This window comes from Bombus fervidus, chromosome 4 (assembly GCF_041682495.2).
Source record: "Bombus fervidus isolate BK054 chromosome 4, iyBomFerv1, whole genome shotgun sequence".
NCBI lineage: Eukaryota > Metazoa > Arthropoda > Insecta > Hymenoptera > Apidae > Bombus > Bombus fervidus.
This window is the reverse complement of record NC_091520.1, coordinates 15,939,088-15,961,934: the sequence shown is the minus strand read 5'-3', so window position 1 is coordinate 15,961,934 and position 22,847 is coordinate 15,939,088. Positions and strand designations below refer to the sequence as shown.

Sequence of the window (22,847 nt, the reverse complement as noted above, 5' to 3'; positions counted from 1 at the left end):
AAGCCACGAGAGCTACAGGTACTGATCGGCCATTAGTCATTTCGCTTCGTGTTGCTCGTACATATATACACTACGGGTCAAATGTTTCGGTACATCTACCACACTCGAAGATTATGAGGAGAGAAGCGTGATAAACTTATTTTTCTCCATTTTCCGATTTTAGCGTCAGTCTACGATGAAACAAGAGAATTTTAATATGACGTATGGTATTCGCGAAAGCATCCATGTGCATCTATCATAGGAAATTTTTCTGCGCGCATTGCGCGTCCACGTTATACGATAAAACATTTTCCATTAGCGTTCTAATAACGTACGACTGTCAACGATCGTGTTGATAAAATGTAAAACCAATCCGAAGATATTTGTGGAGCACGTTTATCAACGCGTTACGCCCACGTTCATCTCACGTGTGAATTTTTACGTTCGTTTCAAATTTTACCGGACTCATCGTGATTCTGGTGTCTCGTCTCGCTGCCAATGAAAGCTTAAGATGTTTTGTATCGCTCCTATGATATACAGGGTGTCCGACTTTGATCTGTAAATGCTGTAAATTACTGCTAAACTACGCGCTACGTGTAATTAGTTATTTTACAGCTGGACACGCAGAGATGGTACCAACGTGACGTACGATTTTCTAAATGGAATCATATAATCAGTCTCGATGTTGTCTACGAAAAAAATTATTCTTGTTTATATCGAGAAACTATTTACTTTGCAAAATCTATCGTACAGACGAAGAGGCAAACAAACGGAAAAGTCGTGTCTTTTTTGCTTCGTATTTCATAGGACGAATTTTACAAAATGAAAGTTAAAGATATCCGCTTAAACTAAAGATTTTTTCGACATGAACGCGACAATAATTTTTTTACAGGGACGATGTCAAGACGAATCGACCGGTGCGTTTAAAAACACATGATTCCACTTAAGAAGACGTCATATCAGCTTCGTACAATCTCTACGCGTCAATCTACAGGAAACATAATTACACCAGATTCCTGTCCCCGACGAAATCATAAAATTCCAGTCTCGACTCCAGTAATTCACATTTCCAGATGAAAACCGGTCACCCCGTATATTCATAGAAAGTTTCTGCCAATATTCGAGCACTTTCATGAGCCATTACATTCGCGACAATTTGGGTATCCAAACGCCTGCTAGCAGCGTACAAAAATTAACAAATAAATGCGTCAAAATGTTGAAAAATATTTCACGCTGCCGACAGGTTCGTATTGAAACTTATCTTGTCCGATGGAGTTGGTGCGTGTTTTCCAAGAAGCATAAATCATCGCGAGTCGCAACAGCGAGCGAATTGGAAAAATTCGCGGAGGAATTCGAATAGAACAAATGGCCGGCGGCTGAGGTGACCGATCGAATCCCATCTTTCGCCAATGTCTAAGCGTAGAGACGGCGAAGAATATGGGTCACCGATCGTATAGTCGAGACCAGTTTCCAAAATCATGGGGGGGTTCCGGTGTGTGACCACGCCGTGAGCCAGGTGCAACAGGTGAGTTTAAGCCCGGACAGTGCGCGCCGTGTCCTACCCGCCAGCGCACCGCGAACCTGGTTCGACCAATCGCACAGCGAGACCTACATACGCGCCTCCACCTCGCCGTTCCCTTGGAGAACATCCGACAGGTATATACTCTGTTCGACGTAACTCGCGATACCGTTAAGAAACCGCCGGTGGTTTCAGTCGAACGGAACTCTTGCCGAGCAGACGCTTATAGTCCGCCTTCGGGTGTGGTATAAGCACTTACACATAGATACGCCAAAGTATTCGGTCGCACACTCGTACGTATATTTTATGAATATATTATGCAAAGCGTTGTATGTGAAACGTTTTGAAATTTAATTAGCTGTATCGCGATTATACTCGCAAGGTTTCAAATAAGTCTGTAAACGTACATAGAAGACGTAAAAAGATATTAGGTTGTCCGAAAAGTTCCCTTCGTTTTAGAAGGAAATAACAGACGCGGGACATTTTTTCTTTTATATCGTTTAATCGAATTACATACGATCCTTCGCTTTGTAGTAATAGAACAATGTCAATGTTGTGACGCACGATTTTTTCGTTGGAACACCCTGCAAAGTCTGCAACGTGAATCTGACTGAAACAATCATTTACAAAATGCACGGAGTCAAAATACGACGAAAAGATCTGATAATAAAAATGACAAAGTTAGTCGCAGTGCGACGGTCGATAGAAAATATATGAACGAGAGAAGAATTCAATTTTATCGTTTTACAAATTCGTATATTAACATAGAATTATATTCTTATTACGACGCGTGATCCCGACGCTTGTGAGCGAACGCGTGTCTAAAAAGCTAAAATAAATTAATTCGCCTACAGACACTATACGCCTATAATCTGTTGTTACGGATAACAGAAGACCGGTAATCGAACGAAATTCAAACTACAAAAGGTTAATAATTTGCTTGTCTCAAGCTGGCTGAAAAAAAGAAAAAGAAATCCTATTACAAAAGGGGTTGAATCTCGTCTCTGGTCTTGTTGGTTCCATTAAAATCTCTCGAGATCATCGTTCCACTGCTCTTTCACGAGATCGCGGCTCGTTAACGTATTCCCCTGTAGATTCGGTGTCGTTTTATTTTCTCGTTTGCACCGAGTCACGCTCTCCTGATGTTTTCCTCTTCGCCTCCCAGCATCCCTGTATCGTCTGCCTTTATTTTTCTCTCCCCTTCATTGTACCGGTCGATGCTGTTTCTCCATGCTTCGCTGGCCAGCACCGGTGCTCTCGCGGTCGGAAGCATGCATTTTCCTTCGTTTCGTGTCCGTGTATTTGTAACAGCGCGAGAGCACACCTCGTGAAAAGACCTTCGCCACAGCCGTTCATCATGCTGCACGTTCGAGTTAGTTCCTGTTGATCGCCGCGAGATACACCTCGGATATTATTGGTTCAACCAGGGTAACCATTTCTTTTCACCCCTGAATAATTGTTACCACGTGTTGCCACGTGTTACCGTTGCTCGCGATACAATCTCGCGTACAGTGTTTACGTCGCGTTACCAAATACTTTGTAATTTTCGTTTAATGCGTTTGTCGCTGCTAAGCTGGTCTTCGCTGCGAACACGTTTACGTGATACGCAATAAAATTACTTTTAGTCGCATAAAGCAATTGTACGGAAATAGATGAAGATAAATTGAACGTTATTCGCGTGGAAGATGCAGCGTGCTGGTCGATAGTTTGATAATAATATTCGGAATAAAGAATACGAAGAGTATAAGAATAACGAATTCAAATTAACGCTTACTCTCCAGCTTCGATTAAAGCAAATCGATAAAGCAATAAAATATATGAAATTCGTTATTATCAATTTAATATTCTCTATCGAAGTCAAATATACAACAAATTTGTTTGTAGCATATCAGATTGTTCGATACCTACTAATGCGTCAAATCCTATATAATTGCAAAGTGTAAAAGATAATCTAAAAAAATGACAATTTATGGCTTCCTGAAACACGTTGCTGGAAACGCATTCCGTTTGAATCAGCCAGGTTATCAGAACTCTACTTACTCCGATATCGCTTCTTCATATTCGAAGTATTCTGAGAACATCGCTCGCCATTTTAATTACTCGCGTATCGTTTCATTATCGATGTTCCCCCGAAGAAATATTCAAATAGAATCCAGGAAGAGGATTTTTTCAAGATACCCTTCGAATCTTGAAATATAAAAATCTTCCAACAAGATACAGAGCCTTCGTGAGAGCCCCCTTTTTCAAATAAAAGTAGCAGATTACTTCGAACGCGACTCCGTTTATCCTCGCTTCGACTAAAATTCTAATTACCCGCGACCGTTTCAACATCACTGGAAAAGAAAAGGAAAAAACCTTCTCACGAACTCCCGCTATACACGAAATCTAAATTACGCCAATAAATATCCCCGCAGCGAAACGCCATCATTCACGCGCGAGCCTAATACAAATCGTAAGGTTGAAAAGCGATTTAACACGCGCTTACGCAACTGATTTACAACCGATCGAACCGATGCAACGCACCTTTGCTCATTCACGACCGCAATTAAAATTTATTTGGGCCGACGATTTTCCATATTCCAGCCTGGCAACGCCATTCTCGTCCAGCGTCGTGCTCGCAATTAAAATTAGCGAGATCGAGGCGAAGCAGCGTGTCGTTCGAGGTTGTTCTACCCGCGGTAATTAGTACTATTCGCGGCTAAAACCGGGATGTCGTACTCAGGAGAGTTGGCACCGGTTACGGAAGTCTCGCTCGGAGATCACACGGATAAAACGCGCTAACTACAATTTCGTTGGTTTCCTGATTTCAACATTTTTACGATTAAGGATTTCGCTTTATTCGTCCAGAAGCTTAATACGTTCGAAAGAAAATGGCAGAACCGCGAGAGCAACAATCATGGCCGTTCCATTTGCTCCGCGAGATTAAATTCTCGTATACAAGATGATGAAGAATTCCTCTATCTTTATTTCTTTCTTCCTTCTTTTTTTCTACATTTTCTGCATATTCACGACGAGTACGAGTAATTATAATTTCGCTGTGTAATGTTGTTAAAGTGATTAGAAGAGTATACATGTATAAATGTCGAAAAGAACGTGGAGGTTTAATTAGTAGAGTGTGTACAAGATAAATTTTGTTTGGATTATGCCAGTGAAAATGGCATAACTGTGTTATAACTGTATGGAATTTCTTTTGACGTGAAAAGATATTCCTGTTACGTGTAGAATTTTAATCGTCTTCCTCCGCCGACGTATCGATGTTTCGAGTAAAACTTATTATAATTAAATAATTGTCTCGGGAAATTCACGATCTGTGTGCCGCTACTAATTTAGAAATAATTAACTGTTATATGATATAACAATGATCAAATATTACAATAGTTGATAATTTACTTAATTTAACAGACATATATTTCGTACTTTAACGTTAATCTACATAATTGAACGCGATATTAATCGAGATAAAAGACATTCTCATGGACTGACTATTACTCGAGCAATCGTTTTATCCAATTTTTGTTGTCTCGCGCATTATTCGTTTTCTAATCGTGACTGTTTATCGCGATACGACTAAAACATGAATTTTCTCCTTTTTTGAAGCGTGACAATTATTTCTGCTTGTTACGACACGCAGTCTTAATTTACGTAAATTGCGGTCTTACCAACTAACTATCGAAACAATTTTATGTTACAATTTTGTTGCTTTATATACTATGTGTTCGGTAATTACAACCGTAAGACAACTGAGAGATCATTTTTCCACGTGTTGTGAGCGTAACATGCAGATTCTGATTTGAGAAAAGAGATAATTTAGTAAGGGAGAATCTTACAAACTGATTACTATTAAACATAGCAATTCTTTAGTACAACTTGTTGCTTTGTGTACCACTTAATTGGTAATTACCAAGCGATTAAAATGTTAATTTTCTCTATCTTTCAAGGACAGGAATTATTTTTCCCTTAATATACCTTAATATATTCCACGTTAGGAATAAAGCGAAGCGTCTCTTACACAATTACCTATTAATTAGCAAGGTTAGGGATTCGACATAAATGATGAGAGATTCCCATTGCAGATAATTTTCTTCATTTCATAGCTTTAAGCTGCAATCAGCTAATTCGTAATTGACAGAACTAGTGAAATTTTTCAAACACGTCTCCTTTTTAAATGTCTACAGTTCGCTTTTACTTTCTTTATCACCAAGTTTGTTACTACCATTACGCAAGAAAACCTCGATAACTTTATTACGAATATCGCGATTCAGTTCCTTTTATTGGCTCCAAAACTTAATCACCATCGACCAATCTCTTACAAATTTGCTAAACACAATAACATCCTCTGAAAGCCTAACAAAACATCATAAAGAACATCATCTGCCTCAAGACTAATCTAAACAGAACGAGACTGATTGTAGAACAAGTCGAGTTCGCTATTTCCGTTTCAACTATGCTCGCACATAGTTCCAGCAATATAGATGCGATTTTTTCGCTTTGCATAAATCATTCGCGTTCCCCGTAAGGAACAGAGAAATTTCTCTCCTGTCACGTTCTGCTCGCTCCATTCATGACAGAGAAAGAAGAAGAAGAAAAAGAAGAACGAGAAGAACAAGAAGAAGAAGAAGAGGAGGAGGAGGAGGAGGAAGAAGAAAAAATCCCTGTGATTAACGTGAACATCCTGTGTATTAGCGCGATCGTAAACTGTTAATCCTCGAATAAGGTTAACCACTCGAGAGATACGGTTATAATTAACCGACTTGAAACGCACCGGGACTTCGGTGTGGGTAGATCGATCCGTGTTTCATTGCGTATAGTTGAGAACACCGCAGGTAAAGATATTTGCAAATATGACTCAGGTATCTTTTTTTAAAGATCACGTCTCGATTGAATTAACGCGCGCAGGAAACAGTTGCAAAATTACATTACGGCTTAATTGGCACAACACCGGAATAGGAATTCTTATGTATTACAAGTAGACGAGCAGATGTTTCCGAAATCGTGCTACAATCGAGAAAGAAATGATTCTTCGCGTGAAAGTAAGTCCAAGGTATAGGATCGAGCTTTTTCATACGGTGCTCCGTTTTCGAGATAATCGAAAATCACGTTCAAATTTCCGGTCATAAAATCATTCGAAATACATATCCGAACGTTGATTCCAGTTACGTACGCGAGACCATTGACTAGAAACCATTGAACAGAATAAACGTGACAGTGAATTGGACTTTGGTGTCTCGTGTTCTGAAATATCGAGCTCGAAAGCAAATCAGAGATCGGTTCAATTATTTATTAAGAATTTAATTATTATATAATTATATTTATAACATTTGACCCATTAATTTAAAACATTCAAACTACCATTTTATAACATTCTTACTACTTATTTGTAACAATTATTCCACTAATTGTGAACGATTATCCTGCTTTAACGATAAACAGAATTAATTTGCGATATATAATGGGACCCGAGCGTAGTCACCTCCCCGTGGTGGGTCCCGGTAATTGGCACCGCTTTCCAAATATTAGCATCTCGGAATATTATTCCAAATATTATTCTATATTCTAACAATAAATATAATATTTCATTTTGATATTAGAAACAAATGCTACTATTCGAAAAAGCTAAGAACTACTTTAATACGGTCCGGTTTAGATCACCAAAACACACCCAAGAGAATTTTGGATGACCTAGACTGAACCGAAGCCCTTTCTGGAATACCGTGGGACGACGTGGGGGACACCGTGGGATAGCGTAGTATGCGCGTGTCTTAGCTTCAATTAATTATAAACTAGATATAAAGTTGGCATAATGTACGATGTATATGTAATGGTTCTGTGAGAGATAAATGATGTGTGGTTTACACCTTACTTCTAAGTTTTAGGTTTAAGTGTCGATTTTAACTCTCTGCTTAGACAGGCAACGTGGGATGCGTACGTCTTAGCTTTAATTAATCAGAAGATAGATCGGTAAATTATTAGCGCCCATCTTGAGACGCAGTGGGTAGCGTGTTTTTTAATTTCAATCGATTTTAAGATAAGTATATCTAGGCTGAGTGCGTTGCACGTGCTTTTTCTGCGAATATACACTGTCCAACTTACCGTTCTAATACTTCGTTGTAATGATAGAGTATGCGGTTCTATATTTTTTATTTATAGGTTCCGATAAAACCATACGATAACCATAGTTTTAATCGAAACCACTCTGATTGAACCACTATACCGAATCGGTAACGTGACACGAAAAGAGAATGGCAGAGGTTCCACGGGTGATCCCCGAATTAATATTAATATCAATTCGATATTAACTTATTAACAAATACAAAATAAACAATAAAATATTATTACATAAAACGTATTAGACCGTAAACTCTTCTCTTCCTGTAACTTTCATTTATACTCAGGCAGCTGTAACTAGGATCACACGAGCGACGAGTAGCGATTTCTCGCGTGCTCGTGTGATCGAAAGGATTCAGGATACACGAGCCACGCGATTTCTTGTGGCGCTGATCATCCGAGTAACTAGCTATAGCCAATGTTCGTCTTGAATATGGGTTAGAGAAGCTGTGAAAACCGATCGACGCGTTTAACGTTAACGCGGTGCTTGTACCGTGATTTTTCCCGTTCTGCTTTACGAAGACGGATCGCAGCTAATTAGAAGAGTCCCGAGCCAGCTGCGTTTATCGTGTTTTCCTGCGTTTCGTTCGACTCGCACGATACCAATTCATGTTCGTGGAATCATGTTACGGTAACAGGGCGCTTCGAGAGTTTGATCTATTAGCGCTCGGCTTTCCATTTTCCGAGAGTTACGTTCGATTTTCGACCAAGCGGATAATTTGTTCGAGTATTCTCACATTTTCAACGGAGATCGACTCGTACGCCACGTACACTTACTCGCATTGATAGTCGGGCGCTGCAGAGTATTTCTGTATTTATTGTTTTGCGTAAAAGTAACGACGTGATTAACGAGGTTCGTTCTTTCATTTCTTTCAGATATTAACGTTATTATTAATAAGATTAACTGTATCGATATAATTAACTGCGTAACGTGGAAATGTAGATTGCAACCGATGTTCACGCGATCTTACATCCTCGCGAACCTAACTAAAGAAATGTCTATTTATTTAACTACATGACGTAACTGAAAAAAAACCACGAATAGAAATTTGTTTCATCCGCCAAATACGATAATAATTGTACGTATTCCACGGATTTACGCATCCTTAAGATCCTCGCTAATCGCAACCTCCCATGAAACCAAATAGGAAACTTAGAAACGCGATATAGATACTTTGCACGGAACAATACTATCTCTCAAAATTATATCGGAAGAATTTATTATTAAACAGGTTATCGTATAGTGCCACGAATTGAATACACCGTGAAGTCTTAGAAGTAGAATACGAATGCATCTTATTTTAGAAACGTTTAGAAAGTCCTAAAGCGGCTGACAAAAAGCAGAGGATTTAGGAATCAGGACGTAGGCGCGAGAGAGACAGAGAGACTTAGAGCTGCAGAAAATCAAACAACTTTGAATATCATCCGTGAAGCTGCATTATCCGCGAGTACCGTAAAGCGTAGATTAGTAACTGGCGGATTGCATGGTCGAGTTGCAGCACGGAAACCACTCTTTGAAGCCGCAAAACAAAAACAAAAGGCTACAGAAAAGGCAGTGGGCTAAAGGAGCATGAGAACTAAACCTTAGAAATCTGGAAGAACGTTTTACAGAGTGACGAATCGAAATTCCAGCTGTTTACTACAAACAGGCGAGTTCTTGCGCGTATACGTAGCGACCAAAGGATATTGCGGCAATCTGTTGCACCCATGATTAACCGAACTATGTAATATCATTTATTTTTATCGCACATTGATTACGTTGCTTCGTTCATACTAGGTTCGGCTAATTAATTTCAAGGTTACTTAAATTATTTCTAGGCTCTACGAAACGCGTGATATAATGGAATATTATATGACAACTTCGACGATTCGTTATGTTACGAAATATAGTAACGAGAATTTTCAGGTTTATTCCAAGTGACTACTGAGCATCGAACGCTATAGATACGTAGATTGGTCGAACATCCGCGATCAAGCTACTAAATGCCAAGGTTTCTGACGATATCTGACAATATCCTTCGAATTAGCTGAAATTATAAAATTCTAAGATGGCAAAGGAACAGTCTGCAATCTACTAAACCACAATTTATTACTCTCTGTTATCGGTAATGTTATCTATGGTGCGAAAGAGTTCCGATAACAAACTTTCAGTCACTGATACGTACAATACTCGAGATGACTGCATCTGTCCATAATTACAAGTTCTGCTGGCTCGAGATAAAACTGCAATCGCCAAATACGATAAAAACGTAGAGTGCTCGACATCCGGCTCGAAATTATCCAAAATTATAAAATTGTAGAACAAAATTAAAATAAAAGCAAAGATATTTTTCAAAGACGCACTGCTATTGGTAAACTATTGCGTAAGAGACTCTCGATAGCAAACTTTCAATCGGTAGTACACCTAACACTCGAGGCGAGTGCACCTGAAACACGAGCTCCAGCATCGATCACGAAACGCGTCCGAACGTCGACTCGCGAGCGGTAAAGCTCGTACCAATAAGCGTGGTGCTCGGCATATCCTCGTCCTCGTCCGAGTCCGAGTCGTTGTCGTTGTCGTCGTGGTCTTCGTCGTGGTCGTGGCTGGGTTTCTCGAAGACAGCCGAGATGCTTCGTACCGATAATCCTGTCCCGCTGAGAGACTCGATGCTCGAGGTCGGTCCATAAATCGAGCGACACGCGCGTTGCGAAAGACCGCTCGAGAGCGTAATGAATGTTGGCCGCGCGGCGTCGACCTACTGCGTAATTGATAGGAGAATCCGCGAGGCCCGTCCTCGGCAACCAACTAGACCAGCGAGTTAGAGGAGTGCTCGTCGCGATCAAACGAATCAAACGGAACGGTTCTGTGAAACGCTAAGCGTGAGACGACGCAGGCGGACGAATCGAAGAGACAGACGCGGTTCCATGAGATGGACGGAAGTGTGATAAAACGAGTGACGTGAGGTTACAAAATTCGGCAGAGACGTAAGATGCTATCAAGTAGAGCGGTGAACCTGTTGCTATTGCCGGACGATATATACAGGGTGATTTGCAAATGCGTATCGACAACTTCAGCGGATCAGTTTGTGCATTGATACGACGCTGTTTCCAACGTCGTCGTTCGCTCGTAGTTTTCGACTTATCGAATCGATCGATGCGATTTCTGCACCATTTTTGGACGATTTTTCGACGATCTCTGGAATTCATACAAGTCGATATAAGCGTTGACACGTATAACGCAAGAGCTAGATCTCTTAAAAATAGGAATCGTCCTTAACGCGTCATAAAGCAAGAGTCGAAGCCTCGACACATACGCGGTGATTTGTAAATGCGTGTCGATATTCCGTACCTTAGTTTTCGAATAGCGGATGATGGAAGAAAGTGCACAAAGTATCTAGTTTATTCAGCCGAAGTAAAAGCAATTTTCCATCGTAGGAATAGATTGGAACTGATCTAAGAGCCTTGCGGATAGATAAACGTTAAATTCACCTAGGAAAGACATGGAATTAATTTCTATAAGTAATACCGTCGATTATCACGGGATCCGAAAACGAAAAGCTAAAGGTGAAGCAACGAATTACCATGAAACGAACGAACAGAGCGAACTAACGCAAAAACGAAAGACTCGAGGATATTATACTAATCGAGTTATCGAACGGTGCCGATCGAAAAATTTCCCTAAACACCTCGAGCAATCGAGCCCGGCTTTTTGTTTCAATTAATCATCGAACCCGTGTAATTAACCGCTTCCAGAACAGGAAGCGAATGAAACTACGAATCGACCGAGATCTCGGCGGTCACTTTTGGCCATCGACCGTTAACCATGATTTTCTTTTGTTCCTGCTATTTAAAGCCATTTAGAAGCGATCAGTTAACTCTCGGATCGCTATTATCCTTGCGAGAAAAAACGAAAAAGAGGCGCTGACGCGCGAGCGCGCGCCGCGTTCCAGGCAATAAATATCCTTGTTCGATCTTGAGAACGTGTCAAAGCAAAGCAATTATGAAACCAAGATTTATTATAAAGACGCCGAATGACAAGCGGATTCATTCAACTGTCCTGTAACGCTTTCACGCGGATCGCGACCGTACACCAAACGCAAGCGAAATTACGTTGAAATGAAGTCTGTCTCCGTTGAATAATACGCATCCATGTTTAGATCGAGCGTTCGAGACTCGGTAAGATTGAGTATCTTCGCCTTCTGCGATTCCTGTTTGGCTTAAAGAATAACGTCAAGAGTTTAAGCTCGTGGAGCTTATGTCTAGAACGTCTCCGAGTAGATTAGACCGTTTCATTTCCTTTTTCTTTTTTCGTTTCTTTCTCTTTTTAAGTGGAAGAAGTAGTAGGTAGGATTTCCATTTTGATTTCTAAGTTAGAAAGTCCGAAGATAGTTATACCGTGAAAATCTACAGCTTACGCGTATGAAATGTCGTTTCCTCGAATTAACATTTTTACCACGAGTAGATTCTTCCAAACGTTGTACGGTGTCCCATGGTTTAAAAGCCTATTTTCATCGATGTATTCCGTGAGTATAACCAAGCAAAAATATCAGGTAGCCGAGAAAGTTCGTGCCGTTTCTAGGTTTATGTCTATTGATAAAAACGACAGATACCTTCTCTTGGTACTCCGATATTACACCTCTAGAGTTGCGTCATTTGAAGCTTTATTAAAAAGTTATAACAAAGATACGAAAAACTAAGGGAACAGCAATGAAATTCCTGTTGCCATGCTATACGACGAGAGAAGAATTTATTACGGCAAAGGAGACTGTGTACAGGCTGTTTCACAACGCGTGGGTCCCACTTTGTTGTTCGTTTCTAAAGTTCATTTGAATTCCATCTCGTCTCAAAGTCGTAGCCACTTTTGTGTTTCATCCTCGTAGAAGGTGCTACTCCTTTCGTGTTATTCGACGTACCGCTGGAATTTTTAAAAGATCGCGAAATTCTTTCACGCAACAACGACCGCAAGTTCGACATAGAAACCGTGGGTGGCCATTTCGAGCATCTTCTGCGAAGATAAATCGTCGCGGATTATTGCAACGCAAAAGTGCTATAACTTTAAAACGGGATAAAATAGGATCTTTGTCTGTGTCCCACTTGTAACGATAATTCCACGTGTTATGAAACGTCCTATACATTGAAAGAGAATTCATACATATCTAATCGCAATCGAAAAAACAAAAAGAACAAAAAAAGAAAACAAACGATGAAGAAGAGGAAAGAAAGAGAAAACTCGACTCTCGTATTTTTCGCGTGTAACGCGTTTCGGAACGAAGCTTTTCAGCTAAGAAGTAGCTCGTGTTCCAAATATTATTCCGATTAATTCCACCGCTGTTGCATAATCAAAGGCGCGCAGCAACATAGTTAGTCGGCGGATATCGCGTGAAATTCGCGAGGTTCGATCGACCGAGAGCGGCCTGGTTTCAAACGGAAATCGCGCAGCCGGCCTTGCAGCTTTTTCCTCCTAATAACGCTTTTGCTTGCCAACCTTGTCGCGTATGCAACGTCCACGAGAAGAAACGAGACTCACGCTTCGCGACTAATGTCGGAGAAAACACAGTGGCGCTCGCTAATCGCAGGTTCGCGCACAGGGGCGTACCAAGGGCGGTACCTGTTCGGATCGAGGATAATTCCAGTTTCGCGTGACGTGAAAAAGAGTAAAGTAGACATTAGCGATGCGCTGGAAACCCAAGCGCTGTCCCAACTAAATTCCACTATCTATTTCCATTTACGTTAGACGCGTTTGATCGCTTACGAGTTATCGCAAATATATTAAGTACATTTCAATTTTAAACGCTTTAATCTATTTTCGCCTTTCACCTTATCTCGGGCAACCTATACGGTTACTAGGTACCGATAAAAAAAAACGATAGTCGATACTACTCGTTAAACCTTTACGTTTTTCGAAGGAAAGTTCAACTTACGAACGATGTACTTTCGTCGTGAATAACCAGTGTATTGAAATTGCGCGTTTAAAAGATAAACAGGCTAAAAAATAATAAAGTGGTCAAGACGATTCGTCATTTCTTCGTCAAACCCTTCTTCTACTTTATCCCTGCGTGGAATAAAATTTACCGAGGCCAGTTTCGTATCGATAAATCTCATCGCGACCTCTGATCGAACAAGCTCCGCTCGCGCGTCCTCCGAGAGGTCAATCTCGACTCTGTAATTAACATGCACGAACATCTAGGAAATTGGTTTTCCATCGATTAACGCTTAATTACCTTCCGTGGTAAAACTCGTCAAGCATCGGAACCGATGTCACGAAAGATGGATGACGGAACAACAACGAGACGACAAGTCGATACAACGGCGCGACGTCTCACAGCCAACGAAGAATCATCGATATCCTCGAGTTCGACGTACACGGCCAAAAGTTGAACGCTACGTATCGACCAGACACTGATTTTCTACAAATACACCTGCGTTTAACATCTCACTATTCACGAGCGTGTAAACGCCAGAGGGTATCCCAAGCTGTGTTCGCTCTACAAAGTTGCTCGATCTCGTTTTCTCTGATTGCTGGCTCATTTTCTCCGTCTCGTTCTCGATCACCGTCTATCCTCCTCGCTCGTTGCTTTCCACGTTAATACGTTGCACGCTTTACATGCTCTTTTTGCGTTAATCTCTCTCCGTCCATCTTTTTCTTTCCTGCGTGTCTGTCAGCGTGTTACGCCGTTTCTTACTACGCTACCTTCTTTTTCTTCCTTTTTATTTTATTTCTCTTTCCGACTCTGGTTGAGTCATGGTACTGGAATAGAGGTCTGTCTTCGTTGGTCTACAAAGTTGCTCGCTCAAGACATACGTGTATCCCATATATCCATGGCTGGCGATATCGGCATCCGTGTCGATAGAAGTAGGCGTTAGAAACCTGGATTTCGAGCACGCCTTTTGCTACTTCGTTGCTTTAAGATGCGACGGGGGATTTTATTATGTAAATAAAACGAAGGTGTTGAGACTGCGCGAGAATTTTTCGGCTTTCTAATCTACGAAAGTAAATTATCATCGTTTTTCAGCTTTTCTAACCTACGAACGCCAATTCATTTTTTGACTTTGCCAAGCTACAAAACATGAATTAATTGCTTGCGTTTTCTAAGCTGTTTTCTAAGCTGAGCCGTCGAGTCTCCGTAGATTTTCATCTATTTATTTCCAACGACAAAAGTATAAAGAAGAAAGAAAATAAAAAAAGCAAAAAGTGTTGCAAGACTTTTGCAAATTTTCTATCCGAATACATCGACGATACTGAAAGAAAGCTTTTTAATAGAAGCGCTTCCTATTTACGCGTCATTTTATTATTAAAACGTACACGTTGTCGATAAAAGAAACGAAGATTTCAACACGTTATTAGTGCAGAAAGCTTACTGTTTTTCCATGAAATTCCAATCTGAAACACGTTGCCGATTTCTATTTAGCAAAGATACTTGCTACGTAACACTAGGCTTCTTGCATAAAACACAACGATTTCGCTGTCAATCATACTGGATGTAGTCTTCATCGGATATTAGTCGTTCTACGGCGTTAAAATAGAACTCATCTTCGGTGAATAAATTTGTCTTCTTACGCTACGTATGCGGATTTAAACTCGACAGCGGCTCGTCGAAAGTAAAAACAAGTCAATTTAAGAAGCAGTGTACTTCTAACCTTTGTACTAGGTGTTAGTTTTTCGATAGAACTATCGATACAAACACTCGTCACAATGGCAGTAGTTTTAAAAATTCTGTATTTTATACAAGAGCGATAGAATACGTTAGTTTAATATGATAATCGTCGATGTAAATAGTTTTTATATCTTTTTATATAAATAAAATTCTCGTTATTCCGTGGAACGATAAACGAGTTACCCGCTGTAAGAAGAAGCTCAAAAGTTCAATTATTATTTATCCGACAATTTTACTCCCGAATATTAAAATATTAAATAAGTAAAAACGACATTCCATATATTTTATTTATTGTTGGAAATGAATAAGGAATAACGAATAAGTCTTAATATATTTCGTTATACTCAACTTTAAAACCCCATCGACTAACTGCATAAAACTTGTACCAAAAAAATCAAAATGCAAGCTACATAAAAAAAAAGAAGGAATAATCTTTCATCGATATATTTAATAGTGAAAAATGCACAGAAATAAGCGTATAAAATTTCCCTGGCAAATTGATTACTTCGACCGCTCCGGTAGCTTTGATATTCATTTCAATTCAATTTATTCCACCATATTTTCGCCGAACATTGAAATACAACCTGCACGATGGAAATTCGATCAGGAATAAGCCCGCGTCAACTAATCACTAACACCGTGATTTCCGTTGCCAAAGTTCAACGAAATAACGTTGACTTGACCACTATCCCCGTACAGTTTCAATAATTTCCAAGTAGAAACTCCGCTTAGATTGTACGACGGCGCGTCATAAATACACTTGCATGGCGAAACGGTAGCATAAATTAACGTCGATCCTAAGCTTCCGTCCGATTTTTGCGACCCTCTGTCAGATTTCTCCCATTTCTTTCAGAAGCTCGATCCCTCGTACGCTTTCTAAGGCGGCAATTAACGATAAGACGCTCTCGAGACTCGAGATTTTTCGACTCGCAACCAAAGAGAGAATCCTCCGTGTAGTTAGAACCGAGTCTTCGACTGCGATGCAGTTTATTGCCTGAAACTGCATTAACCTTTCAAAGCGTAAACGACAGAACCGCTTGCCGATCGAATCGAGCAACGATGATTACATTCTCGAGTTATCGACGCTCCTCGCACCGATTTTTCTAGTCGTTTTTACCGAACGTTTCACGCAGCCTCGACGAGGGATCGAATTTTTCTAGCTACGAGATTGGCTTTGCGATTATTTTCTAATTTTACTATTCCTTAAATATTCGTAACGTTTTATAATCATCTTACTGACCAACGGTAAGATATTTAAAAAAAGGATCGTTCGGCTGAACGTTAGCTTGAAATCGATCTATTCGTTTTATTTATTTCAAACGTTAGATCGGTTAACCGATCTATTTATATTTCAATTAAAATCAATTAATGCTCCGATCTACCTAAGTACGCGCATAATTATTTACAACTTTCTTCTATGCCGATCGAGCCAAAACGAACAAGGAAATTAAACATCCGCCAATAAATATTCAATGTAAAACGTTGCACGATGTAACGCACAAGCGCGGCTCGAAGTTACGCAAAAACATGGAGTTTTTACGCGCTTGCGTAACTCTTATAAGAGTTTTCTCCGCGTCATTAACGGGCATCGAGACCTGTGCAACCTGTCAGGCGAAATCACGGTGGTTGACGATTCCAATGCCCCTTAGTCACTCTAATTAGTTCGTACAGGAGACTGGGAATACGCAGATCGCCGATAATCGCGACGTTTCGCCCGAAGGAAGCGCTTATTCGTGTCGCCGGTACAAGATGTGCCTTCGTTGCAGCCGATCGCTAAATGACAGCCAAAGGAAAGATACCGGTAGGCTCTAGCATGCTAATTGAAATTGACAAGTCAATTCGCCGGTTGATTCGCTTAAACGGAAATCGAGAACACGCTGATTGACGATGGCTACCGTGTCTTCCTTTAAAGAGAGCCACGTACGCTGAGCCGAAGCCTCGTGAGGCGGTAAACGTTACGTGAAAATTAGAATATTTCAGACAATTCGTCGGGATGACGAATGTTCCTCGAGTGAGATGACGCGTTATTCTGCTATGTCGTCGCCCGTGGTGTTCGTTACGAGTTGGCTGTGTTCGTGCAGTCCGGATGAAATCGTTTCGACGACCGAGAAATCTTTTAAATATAGGGTGTTCAGGGTATAACGGAGCAATCTCGAAAGCGATTCTAGTCCACCGTTAAATTTCACTAATTCTACGTTTCGTTGTCAGATCTTTTTTCACGCATGGCAAACTTCGTACAGTTCGATATGTACGTGTATAAAATTCTAGTGTATCGAATAACAGAGCGGATCCAAAGAAATTTGTGTAAACGTGTATTTGAAAAGTTTAGAAGCAGAATGTTTGTTGAGGAACAGAAGAATAAATGAAACATTTTTTACGACAATTAGAGACTACGTGCGTGAAATTTCAGTCTTTTTCGAGCGGAAGCTTCGAGCAGCGTGTCGCAGAAAGGCTGTCGTCGAAATATAAAATCCTCGGACGAGACAATAACAACGTTGGTAAAGCAACCAATCTATCGAAGTTCGTGCTGCGAACTAACGATTAACCTAAAAACACCTTTTCTCGTGATTCAACCAAATTCGAAAGTTCTAAAACATCCTAAAGGTTCGTCCGATGAAACAAGGTACACCCTGTATAATTGCGATTGATTAGGCTTGAAACTGACGCCGAGCGCGAGGTGACTAAGCACGCTAATTCGCTTGAGGAGTTATTGAGAAGGTAGAAAAACGTCGGGCCCCGCTTCGTCTTTGTCTCGTCGAGGCAAATATTCGCGAGATGCAACGAGGAGGATCATCTCCTTGGACAAGGTCTACGAGGAAATATAATTGCAGCGTGCCTGTCTCAAGGTAGTGTAGACGTTCGAATTGACAAGGCAAATGAAATCTAGCTTCCTCGTCTCTAACGTTTTCCTTCTCTGTCGGTTTACTCTTGGGTCTGTGTGATCACGTTTCGAGCATGTAGAGATTGATGACTGTGGCAACGCTCGGGCCGCATTAGTCGTGGTTGTTGTGCCACTTACGGAGAAGGAAACAAAGTGGCAGAGCTCAACATTTACCATTCTGCAAACTGTAATGGTGGAATACCGCGGCTGGTTTCGTTTGCCGAGTGATTTACGAACGCACGAACTGTAAGAAAGAAAGAAAGAAAGAAACGCGAGAAGATCGGTGCAATGATATTCCTCGGGTTCACAGGATCGCAGAAAAATTTGCAACGAGTCATACGAGTGTGACGTTAGCTCGATCGTTGACTGCGAGGCACTGACATATTTTTTACGTTTCTTTCGTCCGGTGCGATTTGCGAACGTTCCAACGGCAAGAGAGAGAAAGAACAGCGAAAACAGGGTTGTCGTGAAATTGTTTTAGGTTCCACGTTCGTAGAAAAATCTGCGGCCAGTCGTTTTCACGACTATTTCCATACGGTATCGTTCTTTAATTTGCCTGGAATACAAAACATTTTACGGCAAATGTTCGTAATTCCAAGCAACGAACTTCGATTCTGTTGCAACGAAAATCCAACGAAACGGAGAAGCATCGTTTCGTTTACTCCGTCTCGTCGCAGTTCAAGTCCACCGCTCTGTTCGATCGATCGATACGAGTCACGGGTGGTATCGCGCGCAATCTTCGCCTATGCTAACCGAAAATAAAAGTAAACTAAGAGTAGCCGAACGAATAAATCATATTAGACGTTACCATGTCGTTCAACGAGCTGACGTCTCTTTCTGTCGCTTTGTTGGCTTTATTGGCGATTAAAGTGTCCAAGATTCCGTGTCGAGATAAAAACGAAACGCATTAACTGTCGTCGCGGTTTTATCGTGCCATAAGTACGTTCTATTCGTTTCATTTGATGCCTTTGCTTTAGCGCGGAAGATCACAAATACTTCGTTCGTGTTTATTATCGGTGTTCCGTGTACCGCGTTGTGTTCCTGATGCGTGAGTGGCAAGCAAATTCATTAAGATTTGTAGGCGATACCTCGTCGATAAGATCGTGTTGCAAATTTAATTTCAATTCTCGAAAGAAAGTCTCGAATCGCGTGCTATAGATCCGTGGTTCCTCCGATTCTCAGTTCGCAATTTTATTCCGCTGCATAGTGTACAGGGTGTTCCCGCTATTGGTTACCGTATAATGTGTTTCTCGCAGTACTAAAGTATTATTGATCCTTAAATAATTAAAAAAATTTCAAATATCTTCGGTAAAATACATCTAATGATCTCGATTAGTCGAATTTAGAACAAAATCTAATATTTACTATCTTCTAAAACATTGCGATCTACGAATCTGAGACACGCAATACGCAAAAACGTTACGATCGATACAAAATCTTCTGTAAAAATAAAAGAGACAGACTCGAAAAAACACAAGCGACAGACAAGACGAAAAAGCAACAAGAAATCAATCGTAGACAACAATAAGCATCAAAGCAGCTTTTACTTCGCATTATGCAAAGTGCCGACTCAGAGTGTCTCTGAAGGTCGCAATAAAATTTACTTATACACCTATGCGTCCATTACTTGATCGACCCATTCATCTACCCATCCACCTGTTCGCTTAATCACGCGTTCGCTTACCCCTTTATTTATCTGATCACTTTATAAATTTATCTACGGAGTTCATCTAAAGAGAGATTCATCGTCCCCGCGAATCTCGCCCGACCTAACGGCCTCGACTTATCTCGATCTTCCTCGTCGATCGAATTCGTGCCTCTCCTCTTTCCATCTCTCGTTGACTTCCGTACCAAGTTCATCAGAACAGAACACGTGTCGTAATTCCATTCGATACATTGAAATCCGCAGCTGCCAGCATCCTGCCAATTATTATCGAGTAATAATTATCGACCGCCTTTCGAGTCAAACCGATCGACTTCGCTTTTGATAAGTTTCTCGATTTCTTTACGGAAACACGAGATACGACAGGGACGATCGGATCGTGTACCGATATTCTCAACTTCGCTACACCGTCGAACTTTTCTTCCATCGAGCAGCGAGATCGAAACGTGAAATTTTCGATCGTACTTTGTTCGTGCGCGGATTCGTGATTCGTCGCACATACGCTTGACAGGAATCAAAAGCTTTGCTTACGATCTCGCGCGAGCAAAACCTTCGACATTTAACTCCTCGCTTTCCGCAACGACCTGCTGGCAACAAAAAAAAAAAAAAAGAAACATTCTCCGATTTTTCATCGGCCGTACCTTCCAACCTGGCGTCCCGGTTTTCGTTTCTCCAGCTTCGTTTCCTGCATCCATACATCTCGGTGACGTTTCTCGCGGTGCGACAAAGAAGATGGCGAAAAAAGTTGTTACGCATCGAACAGAACGCAATATCTGTATTCCTGGTGCTTGTCAAATTGCCATGTTACGAAGATAAAGATGCAGACGCACAATAAGCGGTGGTTACGTGCGCGCAGCAAATATGGTGCAACTACGCGCGCGGCATGATATATCAGGCATTGAAATCTCCACAGGCGCGCGCGATGTATCGCGGAGATTACGCGTCGTGGCTATCGAAGTCACCAGGTTAGGAAACGTCGTCGATGTCGTTCGCGAATAGCGATGGAATTGAGACGAAATACATCGACCATGCTCAAACAATTCGCCGTTCGAATCGTTCGAACGCTGGGTGTGTTCCTTCTGCTATCGCGCAAAGCAACTTTTACCATTTCGAGCGGAAGAAACGTGTAACGCAAGAAAATAAATAGATGTTCTTTATACGTTTTACACAAATTATACTATTTTATAAAAAACGTATGAAAATGTTTCTACGCTCGCAGCGGAAAAGTCGTTGCTGAAACAAGTTTCTTTTCTTCGGTTGCCTCGGATGTTGAAAAGCTCGCATATCCAAGAAATTTCGAGTCTTGTTCGAAATGTATATCGTCTATCCGATGTATCGTAGTCCAACTTTTCTTTGTTATGGCCTTTACAAAAGTTTTCTTAAATTTGTGTAATTGTATAAAAGTATGTACCATCAAACGGTACGACTATACTCGATCCTAATGATAATTCTGTAATAAATATAGTGGCGTGCGAATACTTTTTCTTTAATACGCTGTAGGTCGACGCGGTATCGGTCCCAACGCTATCCATGGTCGAAGAAATCCCCCTCGATGGCGTGTCAAACGGCCGAGGTGAAAAAAGAAACAAAACTCGATGGGAAGAAGAAACGGCGAACCCGTTGGCAACGTGTTACGCGGCATGGTTGCGTATTAACCATGAGAACGTTTCCGCGACTGCCTTCGAGGACTCGCTCTACGCGTTTCTTGTTGGATGTATGGTGTCAGAATCAACCGCCGAGAAAATGTTGTTTTTCTTCGGTTCGTTATTAAACTGACATTAAAAGTTACGCTTTTAACATTTTTTCGCGTAATAATAATAACAAAAATTAGCCACAAAGAACGTAATGGTAAAATTACACAAATCCTATGTATAGCCCTTCGAACCACAAAAAACGTGATAAGACGACATAAGCCGCCTCTACGTACGTATATAGAGTCGTGGAAAATGTTCGTGCTATAATACTTTAAACATCTCCGTGAAAAAAAGGATGACATACGCGTAGAACGTTAAAATTAACTGCATGAAACACTGAAACAAACATCGACCACGAGGAAACGTGTCAAAGTGGAAGAAAGGAGCGCGTTATAATCCTCGGTCGTCCGAACCAATTACACGCGCGTACAGAGAGCGCTGTAGCCACAACCCAGCGACGAGATTTCTCTCGATAATCACGCTGGACACGAGATTCCTCCTTGATCTCGGCCGCAAATTTAATCAAGCACCGGACGTCTCCGGCGGGACTGTGTCGCTGAAAAGTAACAAAACTGCGAACTTTCTTACGGGCTCATTACATACGTCAATTTGAGCCCGTGGACGCTGACCCCGTGGATCGCTGACTTTCGTTTCACTTCGACCAAGTTATTCGAGTTTCACGCGAGCGCCAACGCGCGCAGCTATCGTTTCGTAACGCCACGCGATGGAAAAACTGATGATTTTCTAGCCATTCACGAAACAGTTTGTACATCTTGCATAAAAAAGTTATTTTTATTTAAACAACTCGCCTCATCGTGCAACATAGGTATTTATTTGAGATAGTATTCTTATTACATTTCGTAACGCTACCGATAGAAGAACCGGCGATTTTCTAGTCGTTCGCCAAAGAATTTCTACATTCTATACAAGAAAATAACTACTTTTACCGAAACAGATTATATCCTCGTACAATATGCACGCTTATTTCGTATTCTTCGTACCAATCTTTTTGTTCTTGTTGGTTATACTGTATTCCATACGATTCTTCGTTTATCGATCGATCAATTAACAAACTTTAGAAAGAAAATGACTAGGAACGAATGGCAATAAATTTCTGCTACAAATTTGATATTCCTAGAAGCGTAACCGTCGCGCAATTAAACTAATTAGAGTTATTACTACATTGTCATATGCTACGTATAAAAAGATTGCAAGACTTACTCCTTTCTCTTAATCGAAATAGTCCGACAGATACTTGCACTAACTTTGTAGCCTTCGTTCCATAAATCGGCCCGTAATTAATGCGTAAGAGTGTATATTTTGATGTCCATTCAGGAATGTAAGTACTCTGTTCTCGGAGACGTTTATCTAC

At 40.9% G+C, this 22,847-nt stretch overlaps 1 long non-coding RNA gene across 2 annotated transcripts in view; it reads left to right on the top strand.

Annotated features, from left to right (window-relative positions):
- The window catches only part of LOC139986523 (uncharacterized), a 107,532-nt gene extending 84,977 nt beyond the window's left edge, over window positions 1–22,555 (top strand). For both annotated transcript variants that reach the window (XR_011799663.1, XR_011799662.1), the window contains exon 3: window positions 21,282–22,555. This is a non-coding gene — a long non-coding RNA (uncharacterized lncRNA). The remainder of the gene's footprint in view (window positions 1–21,281) is intronic.
- Window positions 22,556–22,847: the final 292 nt, after the last annotated feature.